We start from the raw sequence: 15,488 nt of genomic DNA, 5'->3' as shown, positions 1-15,488 counted from the left end.
CAGTCACGTGATGGTATTTTATTTTATCGACCGAGAAGGAATCGAAGGTAAAAGTTGAACTCAGCGGGATTTGAACTTAAAACATTTAAACAATCGGAACAAATATCACAAAGCGATTTTTCCGACGTTCTATCGATTCTGCCAGCTCGCCACTTTGAGAATTCCGAATAATTTTTTCTTATTTCTTTAGGCACAGGGCCTGAAATTTTGCGGGAGGGAGCTAGTCGATTACATTGACCCCAGTGCTCGACTGGTACTTATTTTATCGATTCTGAAAGGACGAAAGGTAAAGTCGACCGCAGCAGGATTTGAACTCAGAACATAAAGCCAGAAGAAATGCCGCCAAGTATTTTGTCCGACACGCTAACGATTCTGCAAATTCACCGCACTGACGAGGTTTAAAAACACCGAAACATCCAGACGATTAGAAAGTTCAGCAAATATACAATATAAGTCAATATATATACAGATATGAAGATATTTCTTATACATGCTGAAATGATTAAAACAATATTAGTTTATTTTTTGCGAATGTTGTATTTTTTTCTCACCGCTTAATTATTTCTAATTATAATTTTAACGAACATTACATGAACTGATTAACACCTGAACAATAGTTAACATTCGTATTAGTTACTCTGATGAGGCAGCGAACTGGCAGGGTCGTTAGCGCGTCAAACAAATGGCTTAATGGCATTCCTTCCGGTTCTTTAACGTCTTAAGTTCTAATTTCACCGAGATAATTTTACCTTTAATCCTTTCGGGATCGATAAAGTAAGTCCCAGATAAGCAATGGGGTCGATGTAATTGACTACAGCCTCGCCCTAAAATTGCAGGTCTTCTGCTTAAGTTTGAAACGATTGTTAGTCATTCTCAGCAAAGTATGAATTTCACTATACAGGGCGAATCACTATTATATACACACACACACGCATATATATATATATATATATACATACATACATACATACATATATACGTCTATTTGTGGTGTCCTGTACTCACATATATATATTTATATATGCATGTATATATACATGTAGATGTAGGTACGTACATATATGTATGTATGTATGCATATATTTTATTTATTGTATGACTGAGCGCCCTCGCGTCGTTTCGTTTCGTTTCTTTCCTTTCTCCCAGTATGCTTATATATATATATATATATATATATATATATATATAATATATATATATATATATATATATATATACATATATATATATGTGTGTGTGTGTGTATATATATGCACACACACACATACAACTAACAACCAAAATGGAAACACGGATGTTGAGGTGGTTTGGCCACATGGAGAGGATGGATGAGGAGTGGGTGGTAAGGAGGCTGGTGAAGGGAGAAGTGGTAGGCAGCTAAGCCAGAGGCAGACATCGGTTTGTGTGGATGGATGGAGCGAGGAAAGCTTTGGTGGCTAAAGTTTATAAATGACTGGAAAACTTTGAGAGGGTTTGTGGACGGATGAGTGAATTTGATGTTGCTCAAACGGGTACAGAACCACCATGATGCAGCGGGAGTAAACCAGCATATACTGTCGGGCTCCGCCATTGATATTGGGGGTTGCGTTCCATGGTTTGACCCGAGCATAGAACAGGGCTCGCCTCTTTAAGCTGGGAAAGAATGGAATGGCTGGTGTGGGTCTTGTTGTGGCTACCCCCTCCTAAAAAACTTGGGGAATAGGTCTCTCTTTCTCTTTTACTTTTGTTTCAGTCATTTGACTGCGGCCATGCTGGAGCACCGCCTTTAGTCGAGCAAATCGACCCCGGGACTTATTCTTTGTAAGCCCAGTACTTATTCTATCGGTCTCTTTTTGCCGAACCGCTAAGTGACGGGGACGTAAACACACCAGCATCGGTTGTCAAGCAATGCTAAGGGGACAAACACAGACACACAAACATACACATATATATATATACGACAGGCTTCTTTCAGTTTCCGTCTACAAAATCCACTCACAAGGCATTGGTCGGCCCGGGGCTATAGCAGAAGACACTTGCCCAAGATGCCTCGCAGTGGGACTGAACCCGGAACCATGTGGTTGGTTAGCAAGCTACTTACCACACAGCCACTCCTGCGCCTGGGTATATATATTATATTTTGTTACTTATTTCAGTCATTGGACTGCGGCCATGCTGTTGCATCGCCTTCAAGTGTTTACCCGAAGAAATCGCCCCCAGCACTTATTTTTTAAAGTCTGGTATTTATTTTTTCAATCACTTTTGCCGAACCGCTAAGTAATAAGGATGTAGACAAACATCTATTATCTAGAGATGGTAGGGGGTGGGGGGAGAAGCCCAACACACACACACACATGCACACACATGCACACACATGTATGTATGTAATTGGCTTATATACGGTGTCCGTCTACCAAATTCACTCACGAGGCATCAGTCGACCCGGGGCTATTAGTAGAAGACACGTGTCGAAGGTGCCGCAGAATGGGACAGAACCCTAAACCACATGGTAGCAAAGCGAGCTTGTAATTTTTTTTTCTTCTTCGTGTGATTACCAAACTGAAAAAGACTGGCATTCCGTCGGTTACGACGACGTGGGTTCCAGTTGATCCGATCAACGCAACAGCCTGCTCGTGAAACAGACGTGCAAGTGGCTGAGTACTTCACAGACACGTATATCCTTAGCGTAGTTCTCATGGAGATTCAGCGTGACACGGAATGTGACAAGGCTGGCCCCTTTGAATAACTGGTACAACGGCGTGTTAGCAGAATCGTTAGCATGCCAGGCGAAATACTTAGTGGTATTTCGTCTGCCGTTACGTTCTGAGTTCAAATTCCGCCGAGGTCGACTTTGCCTTTCATCCTTTCGGGGTCGATTAAATAAGTACCAGTTACGCACTGGGGTCGATATAATCGACTTAATCCATTTGTCTGTCCTTGTTTGTCCTCTCTGTGTTTAGCCCCTTGTGGGTAGTAAAGAAATAGGTACAACTCATTTTTACCAGCTGGTTGGACTGGAGCAACGTGAAATAAAATGTCTTACAGAAAGACGCAACGCCGCGCCATGAAACGAACTCACGACCTTACTATCGTGAGTCGAATACCTTTACCACTAGGCCACGCGTAATAATCAAAGAAGATGATTATAAAACCTAACAAGACCGAAATATTGTAAAAAAAGGAATATAGGACTCGATTGAAACGACATCCCCCATCGCCTCCAAGTGCACACTTACCCTTTTCAATCACGACGAGGTTAGTAGCGATGAGTATTAAAATCGAAATCATTACAAGCGGTCGAAGTCGGGATTTGAACTCAGACATTAAGGACTGCAAAGATATGACTGCGTAAAGACATACGTTTGGTCTGACTGTGGATTTTTCTGTAGTAGCAACAACAACAACAGCAGCAAAAGTAGTAGTAGTAGTAGTAGTAGTAGTAGTAGTAGTAGTAGTAGTAGTAGTGATGGTGGTAGTAGTAGTAGTAGTAGTAGTAGTAGTAGTAGTGGTGGTGGTGGTGGTGGTGGTGGTGATAGTAGTAGTAGTAGTAGTAGTAGTAGTAGTAGTTGTTGTTGTGTTGTTGCTGTTGTCGTTGTTGTTGTTGCTGTTAGTAGTCGTGCAGTGTTCACTGTTGAAACAATATGTAGTCTCCATGGAAAAATGATCAAAGAAGATGATTATAAAACCTAACAATTGTAGTGAGATTGACGATTTTAGATGTTGCTTAATGGCAAGTTGAGGGCATGCATTTCTGAAGTGTTTTTTCTTTTTATATTTGTTCTCTTTTTCTTTTTCAGTTGTGTTATACTTGGCTGTTTATGTTGCTTTTTTTTTTTCTCTGTGTGTGTGTATGTGTGTAAGTTGTTTTGTGTGTGAAAGAGAGAGAGAGAGAAAGAAAAAGAGGGTGACAGTGACAGATACAGATACAGAGAGAGAGAGAGAGAGAGAGAGACAGATTTTATTTTTATTTTATTTTAAAATCCCTTAAGTAATGTATGAAAGTCATAGCTCTCATGTCATCTTTCTTCTTGAAATTTTAGGCTTCCGGTTGTTTTTACCTGGCTACGTGCTTGCCTGCATGCCCGACTGACTTAACTGTGATGAAAAGTTGAACGAACGAGGGGGCCTCTGCGTCTAAATGTGCTTTAAGTATCAAACCATATCTCGATACGCTACAAATATCAACCGTACCACCTTCGTATCACGCTCTACCGATTAAAAAAACCAATGCATTGAAATATTGCGGTCCCGAGTTCTCTGCTCGTAGAAAATAGACGGAATGTTCACGGCTGGAACGCTTCTAATCCTACATCTATTTGATCGGGGTTGATGTGGGCCCAAACAACAGCAGTAACAACAATTACTATAATAGTGAAATAAAACTGTTCCCCGTTCAATGGCGGAGTTTGTGTTTTGGGCGGCGTCGTGTGGTCGCCAAACTTGGCCACCACCTTCCTTAAACGTAACATACCTTTAACATAAGTTGGCTTCCCACCACCACCACCACCAACGTGGCCACCCTCTCTGATTCTCACATCCCGCACACTCCACGTTACGCCACTGCCCACTACAACAATCAAATATACCACCTTGTGTCAAAGTTAAGTTAGAAATTATTTGTCATTGCCATCGGGTGGACGATCGATTGGCAAAATCGTCAGTGCGTCGAACAAACTGCTTGGACAAAATAATGGAAACACCTAGCATCATAGCATTATAATTTTGAAATATCTATAAAACCGTCAAAGGCTTTTTTTTATTTTTATGTATTTCATTTATTATTAGTGTTGCTTTTTACGCTCTGCTAAAAATTGCTGCTTCTTTTCAGATATCATCGGAAAAAGGTAATTAAAATTCATTAAAATGACAGAACTATCGGACTTTCAAAGAGGAGATCAAATAGTTGGAGCTCGTATATATATATATATATATATATATATATATATATATATATATATATATAAATCGTGACGCATATTTGCCATTTGAATATGGCTAACCCCTAAGGGTGGATGCTACTGTAGTTTGTAGCCCCAGGAAGATACCTCCTCCATGTGTGTGGTGTGTGTGTGTGTGTGTGTGTGTGTGGTGTGTGTGTGTGTGTGTGTGTTTGTGCGAGTGTGTGTGTGTCTGTGTGTGTGTGCGTGGCTATGTGTGTGCGTGGCTGTGTGTGCGTGTGTGTATGTTTATACCTGTCTATGTGTGTGTGTATTTAGAGATACATAAACAAAGACAGAAAGAAAGAAAGAAAGATAGATAGATAGAGAAGGGGAGTGAGTGACAAACAGATACACAGGCAGAAGGACAGACAGACAGATAAACAGACAGAGAGAAGGGTAGTGAGAGATAGAGAGAGAGACAGGCAGATAGAGTTTGAAAGGCAGATAGACGAACAAACAGACAGATAGGTAGATAGGTAGATAGGTAGCTGGATAGACAGATAGGTAGAGAGAGAGGGAGAGAGAGAAAGAGAGAGAAGGAATGATACAAGAGATAGATAGATAGATAGATAGATAGATAGATAGGTTGGTAGGTAGGTAGGTAGATAGATAGATAGATAGATAGATAGATAGATAGATAGATAGATAGATAGATAGATAGATAGATAGACGGACAGACAGACAGACAGATAGATAGATAGATAGATAGATAGATAGATAGATAGATAGATAGATAGATAGATAGATAGATAGATAGATAGATAGATAGAAAGATTTAAGGTTGTAGGTTATTTAGACAGTCCCTGAGCAATTTTAAATTTTGAATTTTAAATATTTATAATTTCAGTTTCATTTATGACACAATTAATATGTAAAGAACATTTATAGGCCTGATGCAAGTATTTTATCATCGTCAATAAAAATTTATTATAATTGTTCATTAATTTTTAAAATTAATTATAGCTTCATCGTTCTTTTATGGGGACATAAAATTGTCCTATTTATCCAACTAAACAAGAGTCTATAGATGCTTTGCATGCCAAGATAACTAATGTGATTCAGAGAACTAAAATTCCTACGTAAAATCTCGCATTACGGTTTTTAGACGTAACCATGTGAATCACATTGAAAATTAATCTCAAAAATATATCTTTTTAAAAATCTAATAAATTCTTTCATTTATCCTTTCCACAGATTAATTTTATTTTATTCTGCCATAAATAGAACTAAATTTATACAAATTTAAAATTGCTCAAAGAAAATTGTATTATGGCCTTGTATAAAAATATATTGTAGCATTAGGTTGTGAAATAAATTCGTTCGCCTGTTTTCTTTTCTTTTTGCTTCTAATTTATTTTAATTTTCCTTTTAATCGACGTTCAGAGCGTGTGTCTTCCATGCACTGAGGTTTTGAACCTTACCCATCGACTGAAGCTCATGGCCGACGATACCATGAGAGCATCCCATCTGGCTGACCAATTCCAAAATGGACCGACGACGCTGACCCTCGTGGAAAAGCTCATTTAATCGGCCCTCGTTGAACTGAACAGGTCATCTGGAACCTAGAGAATCCGTGAGATCGAATTTATCGTCCTTGAAATGTGAAAACCATTTCTGTGCACATCTTTCAGTAATAGCACCCTCTCCATACACAGTACAAATGTCTCGTGTGGCTTTGGCCGTTTTGGAACTTTGATTGAAAGGTGAAGAGAAACAGATGGCGAAAATGCTCTATCGTCATGTATCTGAAAAGAGGTCAAATTTATTAAAATTGCAGAAACTATAAGCAAAAGTCATACAGAAATAAAAAAAAAAACCCTTGAAACACTAAGAGAGAAAATATTCTTCGTGGTAATTCAAAAAACATTAGAAAGACTAAACAATATGTCTGACAGTCACATGTTTACTGTTTCAGTGAAAATACTTGTATCGTGGTTATGGCTGCTGGACTTCCAATCATAAATTCATGAGTTCGATTCCCAGACCGTATGCTGTGTTGTGTCAGCGACCAATCCACTATATTTCGCACTGTTCGCGTCTACTCAACTGTCACCCTTCAGTTATCAATTTTTTTTGTGAAGGTTACCCATATTTTTTTTTTTTTTGTGAAGGTAGCCGATCTTTGAAAGTGTCAGTGTCTGCCCACGATCACACTGGCACATTAAACAAACTTGCTATCGAGTGGCGACTATGGAATTGCACAAGTAATTTCACTGTTGTTCATTCCACCATGAGTAGAAGGAACTAGCGATAGACCTACCCTGAGGCAACGATGCTATTGTTCACAATTTTATCATATAAGCTAAATCATTTTGATGTTTACTCTTTTAGGTGCGGTGCGTTCAGTTTCACACGTTCAGTCACGCAGCGTAACATCTCGGAAGAGCGTCTTCTACCATAGCCCCGAGCCAATCTTTGTGAGTGGATTTGGTAAACGGAAACTGAAAGAAGTCCATCATATATATTAGGAAGTCCCCTAATACTTAGTACTTTCCAGGAAGTCCCCAAATCCTCGGAACTTTCCAGGAAGTATCTCATCCTCGCAAGTACATCAGCTGTTGCGATGTACTTACGAGTATTTTAAACGCTTCAGTTGCATATTTGTGTGAATAAAATCGTTTTTCTTTGGAATAGAAAAAAAGTCTATCTTTATTCTTCTTTTGCTGGTGTCTCAAATTTAGGTTAAATCATTGTTTCACAAAGGGGAGGCCTATAGGACAGTCGGGCAAGCTGTTTTGAGAAAATTTGGTTTAAATGTTTGACAACTCAGCACTGTCCGTTGGACGGCGTTTTGCTAGTATATATATCCTCGGAACTTTCCGGTAAATATCCTTGGACATTTCAAGGAAGTCCCCAATTCCTCGGAACTTTCCGGGAAGTACCTTATCCTAGGAGTTTTCTAAGGACTCCTCACCCTCGGAAATTTCCAGGAATTCCCCCAAATGCTCGTAACATTCCTCGGAACTTTCCAGGAAGTCCCCTAATTCTCGGAACTTTCCAGGAAGTTTACAAACCCTCGGAACTTTCCAAGGAGTCCCCTGATCCTCGGAACTTTCCAGGAAGTACCCCAACATTGGAGCTTTCCAGGATGTTCCCTAATCCTCAGAACTTTCCTAGAAGTATTCCATCCTCGGAATTTTCCAGGAATTTTCCATATCATCGGAACTTTCCAGCAAATTTCCAAATCCTCGAATCTTTCGAGGAAGTAGCCTATCCTCGGAATTTTCCAAGAAGTTCACACCCTCGAATCTTTCCAGGAAGTCCCAAAATACACAGAACTTTCCAGGAAGACCCCAAATCCTCGAAACTTTCCAGGAATTACCCTATCCTCGGATTTTCCAGGAAATCCCAATCCTCGGAACTTTCCATGAAGTCCCCAAATGCTCGGAACTTTCCAGGAAACATCCTCGGGTTTTCCAGAATATCCCCAAATTCTCAGATCTTTCCAGGAAGTACCCCACCCTCGGAACTTTCCAGAAAGTCCCCAAAATCTTGGAAGTTTGCACGAAGTCCCTATCCTCGGAATTTTCCAGGAAGTACCCCCATCCTCGGAACTTTCCAAATATCTATAGGGGCAGGAGGAGTTGAAAAAAACCCAAGGGTTTTCCGGGGCGGCACAGACTAGCTACGCCACTGCCGCCAATCAGTATCGAATTTAGGTCGGGTGGTCGGCCCCACGTGACACTCTTATGGGCCGGCACTTTCGAGTGTGCTGTATAAACCTGTATTGAGGTCGGAGGCGTGGTCGGCAAACTTAAGGGCTGCTCCCGGGCCGCACATATTCTAGCTACATTACTGCCTTCCAGACAAGTCACATTCCACGACAGTGCCTCTTCAATCTAGACCAGTACTTCTCAACCAAGGTCCACAATACCTTTGGGGTGGGAAGTCCCTATAAGATTTTGTTAAAGTCTACGTGCAATGAATTTATTCTTTTATTTATTTCAGTAATTTGACTGCGGCCATACTGGAGCACTGCCTTTAGGCGAAGCAAATCGACCCCAGGACTTATTCTTTGTGAGCCTAGTACTTATTCTATCGGTATCTTTTGCCGAACCGTTAAGTTACGGGGTCGTAAACACACCAGCATCGCTTGCCAAGTGATGGTGGGTGGACAAACACAGACACAGAAACATACACACACATACATATATGACGGGCTTCTTTCCAAATCCTCTCACAAGGCTTTGGTCAGCCCAAGGTGCCACGCAGTAGGACTGACCCGGAACGACGTGGCTGGTAAGCAAGCTACTTACCACACAGCCACGCCGGCGCCTGATTGGTTATATTTCTACAATATTCTTTTACTTCTTTCAGTTATCAGACTGCTACCATACTTGGGCACCTCCTTGAAGAATATTTAATCGAAGGAATCAACCCCAAACTTTTTTTTTATTTTTTAAAACCTGATACTTATTCTATCGAATTATTTTGCCGAAGCGCTAGGTTACGGGGACGTAAACACACCAACACCGACTGCCAAGCAGTGGCTGGGGACAAACACACACACACACACACACACACACACACACATACACACACACACACATATATATATATATATATATACACATATATACGACGGGCTTCTTTCAGTTTTCTTTCTACAAATCCACTGACAAGGCTTTGGTCCACCCAAGGCTATAGTAGAAGGTACTTACCTAAGGTGCCATGTAGTGGGACTGAACCCAGAACCATGTGGGTGGGAAGCGGGCCTCTTACCACACAGTTAAGCCTGCGCCAATAGAAATATTTTAATAAAAATAAAATTATCAAAACTTTTGTGGTAAGAAGCTTACTTCCCAGCCACATGGTTCCGGGTTCAGTCCCACTGCGTGGAACCTTTTCAAGTGTCTTCTACTATGGCCTCGGGCCGACCAAATCCTTGTGAGTGGATTTGGTAAACGGAAACTGAAAGAAGCCTATCGTATATATATATAGCAAAAACTGTCTGATGAACGGCAACGAGAAACTCAGAGGAACAGATTTTGTTGAATTTTCTGCTGCTTTAAATAAAGCATATTACTCTACCACTGGTATTTGAGTACTCTTTTTCCACCTTGTTTCACATTCATGTGTTTACTCCGGTATATATATATATATATATATATATATATATATATATATATATATATATATATATATATATATATATACGATGGGCTTCTTTAAGTTTCCATCTACCAAATCCACTCTCAAGGCTTTATATATGTGTGTGTGTGTGTGTGTGTGTGTCTGTGTGTCTGTGTGTGTATGTAGTATATGTATATGTTTGTGCGTTTGTGTTTGTCCCCCAACACCATCGCTTGACAACCGATGCTGGTGTGTTTACGTCCGTAACTTAGCGGATCGGCAAAAGACCCGATAGAATAAGTACTAGGCTTACAAGGAATAAGTCTTGGGGTCAGTTTGTTCGACTCAAACTGCGGTGCTCCAGCATGGCCGCAGTCAAATGACTTAAACAAGTAGAAGAATAAAAGAATCTCTAATAGCATTTAATTATAAAAACTCAGTAAGATATTAGGGTCCAATAGAATAGAATAGGGATCAAAAAAGGTGGCATGAGCGAAAAAAAAAGGGGTGCTTTAGAACCATTTACCCCTATACAGATTTTGTTTAAAAAATGTGGTAGGAGGCGGACGAGGGGGGAGAGTTCATTATATCCTCCCCTTCCCCTCCTCACCGCCCATCCACCACAACCACCCCCTGCCCTGTTCCTTACTGAATATGCCATTTTACCGACGACCAACCAATTGATTTAAGGGGTAGGGATCGAACTCGGAATGTAATGTGTTACCATTTAACGGAAAACGATTTGTTCGTCGCGCTACCGATTCTGTGTCAATGAAGCTTTCTTTACAATGCGTTACTACTACTACTACTACTATTGCTGCTGCTGCTGCTGCCACTACTACTACTACTGCTGCTACTACTACTACTGCTACTACTACTACTACTACTACAACTATCACTACTATTACTACTACTGCTGCTGCCCCTACTACTACCACCACCACTACTACTACTGCTGCTACTACTACTACTACTACTGCTGCTGCTGCTGCTGCTGCTGCTGCTGCTGCTGCACTACTACTACAGCTGCTACTACTACAACTACTGCTACTGCTACTACTACAACTACTACTACTGCTGCTACTACTACCACTACTACTACAACTTCTACCACTACTACAACTGCTACTACTACTACTACTACTACCACTACTACTACTAATACTTCTGCTGCTGCTACTACTACTACTATTACCACTACCACCACTACCACCACCACCACCACCACTACTACCACTACTACCGTTGTTACACTTGGTGCTGCTGTTGTGTTCGTTGCAGTTGCAGTTGCCTTTATTAACATATTGTTGCCGCTAAAATTGATCCTGCTGCATATGTTGCTGTTAATACAGGCTATTGCTGCTGCCGTTGCTGCTGCTGTTGTTATTACTGCTGATGATGCTGATGATGGTTGTGGTGGAGGTGGTGGTGGCTGTAGCGATGATTATGATGATGGTGTCGATGGTGACAACGAATGGTGGCGGCGTTGATAGTGAGTATGGCGATGATGGTGATGATGATGGTGGTGGCTGACGATGGTGATAATGATGATGATGGTGGTGGAAGGCGTGGTGGTGGTGTGGTGGTGGTGGTGGTGTGGTGGTGGTGGTGGTGGTGGTGGCTGACGAGGGTGATGGTGATGAAGATTATTATTGATACCGATGATCATGATCCTGATGATGATGATGATGATTTTGATGATGATGATGATGATGATGATGATGATGACGATGACGATGATGATGTGATGATGGTGATGATGATGATGATTTTGTTGATGATGATGATGATGATGATGATGATGTGATGATGGCGATGACGATGACGATGATGATAATGATGTGATGATGGTGATGATGATGATGATTTTGATGATGATGATGATGATGATGATGATGATGGCGATGATATTGATGATGACGATGATATTGATGATGATGATGATGACGATGATATTGATGATGATGATGATGAGGATGATGATGATGACGATGATATTGATGATGATGATGATGAGGATGATGATGATGACGGTGATATTTATGTCGTAGTTGTTATCGTTATCATTATCATTGTTATATCATTATTGATGTCGTCGTCATCTCTATCATCGTCGCCGTCGTCGTCGTTGTTCTTCTTGTTCTTGTTCTTCTTGTTCTTCTTGTTAATTTGGATTCAGAACATGAAAAAGCGTTGGAACACATCTCTGGAGAGTCAAAGTATCAACTTTTGACTTCCATTGTCTAATTGAATGAATCTTTCAGTCTTTTTTTCTTTTTTCAATTTTCTTATTTTATCTTTTCTTTATTTAATATTATATTATATTATATTATATTTTATTGTATTTTATTGTATTTTTCTTAACATGTATTTTAATTGTTGTTGTTGTTGCTGTTGCTGTTGTTGCTGTTCTTCATTCGCTCGTTTTCGTTCATTCGCTCGTTCGCGATATCTAAACAATACGGAGATTGAATAAAAGTTTAAACACTTGGTAAATATTCGAGTACTGCCTTCAAGCTAACAAAATGTTAAGTTAACGATCTAATCCATTAACTGTATGTTTTAACGCCAGCTCATTAAAATCTCATCAAATAGGTTACTTCCATAGACTTTCAAGCGAATATTGAGCAAGAGGAAGAGCGGAGGAGCAAAACAGCGAGAGAACGAGAGAGGCACGTAGAGAGAGGCACATAGAGAGACAGAGAGACACAGGGAGAGATAGGGACAGAGAGACAGAGACACAGAGAGACAGAGAGAGAGTGAGTATTTCACGTAAACTTGTCTTTCTTTTGCATGTTTTAACTCTCTTTCCGTCGTTTTAGTCAGTGAATTATATAAAAAGAAGTTTCAAAAGAAAGCAATGTCTTGTAGCAAACAAATTCTAAACGTCGATTGTTGTTGTAATGTGTTGTTGCTGTTGTTGTTGTTGCTGCTGCTGCTGTTGTTGTTATTGTTGTTGTTGCTATCGTCATTATTTAGCCCCAGGTCAACTTTGATGATTGAAAAGATCTATGATCAAAGGAAATTTTTAACTGTAACCACACACACACACACACACACACACACACACACACACACACCACACACACACACACACTCCTACAACCTCATCTTTTATTCCGCCTTTGGATCACCCAGAACCGCAAACTATATTCTCTTCAGTGCGTCTTTCCTTTAATTTCTTTTTAAAGATGCAAGGAAGGCTGTTATTTGATTAAAATTTAGCTGCTATTTCTAGCAGATCAAGTGACGTCGTAGACTCACCTTCGTTGGTTGGTGAATTCTAAATGTTCTGTGGAGAAAGCTGTTGCTGCTGCTGCTGCTGCTGAGGTGGCGGCGGCGGCAACTGCTATTGTTCTTATTTAACCCTAGGTCGACCATGACATAGCATATATGTATGATCAAAGGCATTCTAACCGTGACAACCTTGTCCTTTGACAAGAAGGAAGGATATGATTTGTGGGAGATTTGGTTATTATTTCAAGCAGATCAAACGATTGCAGAGACTCCGTCGTTAACTCAATAGCATCCTTCGTTATGTTGTCTCCATCGATAACAAGAAAAGCCTTTAAAAATAAATCGAATTAAGGGCTGAGTGGGCATGGCTGTTTAGGCGCAGGCGCGGCTGTGTGGTAAGAAGTTTGTTTCCCGCCACATGGTTTCGGGTTCAGTCCCACTGCGTGGCACCTTGTACAAGAGTCTTCTGCTACAGCCTCGAGCCGACGAAAACTGAAAGAAACCCGTCGCATACGTGTATATGTATGTACATACCTTATGTGTATGTCCTTATGATTCTGTTTGTCCCCCAACCACTACTTGACACCCATTGTTGGTTTGGTTACGTCCCTGTAATTCAGCGATTTGGCAATAAAGAATAAGGCTTTTAAAAACCTAATACAAGGGTAGTTTTCTTCGACTAAACACTTCAAGATGGTGCTCAAGCATGAACTCAATGCAATGAATGAAACAAGTAAAAAGACAAAAATGATAAGGGGAAGCAACTCAAATGTACCGAGGGAAGGGTTGACTGGGGAGGTGGCATACAGAGTGAGGGAGGGGAGTAAGATACTTGGAGTTGTGAAAGGTAAGTTGAGAGATGAAAGGTTGAGTATGAAAGCGAAAAGAGGTGTGTATGAGGGCGTGATTGTGCCGACAATGTTATATGGTGCAGAGACGTGGAGGCTGAGAGAGGCGGAAAGGAGGCGACTAGATGTGTTTGAGATGAGATGTTTGAGGGCTATGGTTGGTGTGACACGGATGGACAGGATGAGGAAAGAGGAGGTGCGAAGGCGAGCAGGAATGAAAGGAAAACTAACAACCAAATTGAATAATCGAATGTCGAGGTGGTTTGGTCACATGTAGAGAATGGATGAGGAGCGGATGGTGAGGAGGGTGATGAGGGCAGAAGTGGTAGGCAGCAGAACCAGAAGCAGACCTCAGTTTGAGTAAGAGAGGTGAGAGAGTCTATAAATGATAGGAAAACTTCTAGAGTGTTTGTGGATGGATGAGTGAATTTTGATGTTGTTCAAACAGGTACAGAACCAGCATGATGTGGCGAGGGTAAACCAGCAGATACTGTCGGGCCCCGCTGCTGATATTGGGGGTTGCGTTCTATGCCTTGACCCGAGCATAGAACGGGGCTCATCTCTTTGAGCTGGGAAATGACTGAAATACCTGGAGTGTGTCTTGTTGTGGCTACCCACTTCTAAAAAACTTGGGGAATAGGCCTGGATATATTTTTAAAAAAATGATATCCTGAATATTGTGTACAAAAACAAATCATAAATCAAGTGAAATTTTACTTTTAGTCAGAGAAAAACAATGGAAAACCTTATCTCTTCGCAATTGCAAGCGGTGAAGGTGGTTAAGGTGTTAGGCCTCGAGATCATAAAGCCGTAGGTTCGATTCCTGAACCGGACGTCGTGTTGTTCCATTGAGCTAGGCAATTCATTTTACATTGCATTGCCCCAGTCGATTCAATTCTAATTAAAACCAATCAAGGACTGGCGCAGTCTTTCCTCCCTCCAACCATTATGTTTTTGTTGTTTCGCTGGTGGGGCGAGGAAGGAATGCCGCGAAGAGATCTTTGCCTGTTCGCAATTATTCATCTTTCACTTGTTTCAGTCGTTATATTGCAGGCCATGCTGGAGCATCGCCATGAACGGTTTATTTAGTCAAACAAATCGACCCTAGTACATTCCTATATTCCTTTCTAAAGTCTGGTACATATTTTATCGGTCTCTTTTGCCAAACTGCTAGATTACGGGAACGCAAACTAGCCAACACCGGTTGTCAAACGGTGGGGGTCAAATACACACACACACACACACACACATACATACACACATTTGTATGACAGGCTTCCGCCAACAAAATTCACTCAAAGGCGAAGCCTGATACATGCTACCTAGTTATATTGATTCCGAACGACGGCTGTAGTTATGTTTAATTGCTTTCAACTTTCAAAGAATAGAAAGGATAATTTCAAGAACTTAA

At 40.8% G+C, this 15,488-nt stretch overlaps 1 long non-coding RNA gene across 1 annotated transcript; it reads left to right on the top strand.

Moving 5' to 3' along the window:
• The first annotated feature begins 1,468 nt into the window (after window positions 1-1,468).
• Window positions 1,469-14,654, top strand: LOC118766604. The gene is made up of 3 exons (XR_005002544.1): window positions 1,469-1,498; window positions 2,300-2,302; window positions 14,526-14,654. It is a non-coding gene; the product is annotated as an uncharacterized LOC118766604 (long non-coding RNA).
• The last annotated feature ends 834 nt before the right edge of the window (window positions 14,655-15,488 follow it).

The sequence above is a fragment of the Octopus sinensis genome, linkage group LG16, assembly GCF_006345805.1.
Source record: "Octopus sinensis linkage group LG16, ASM634580v1, whole genome shotgun sequence".
NCBI classification, from domain to species: Eukaryota; Metazoa; Mollusca; class Cephalopoda; order Octopoda; family Octopodidae; genus Octopus; species Octopus sinensis.
This window is presented reverse-complemented; position numbering and strand designations above follow the sequence as displayed.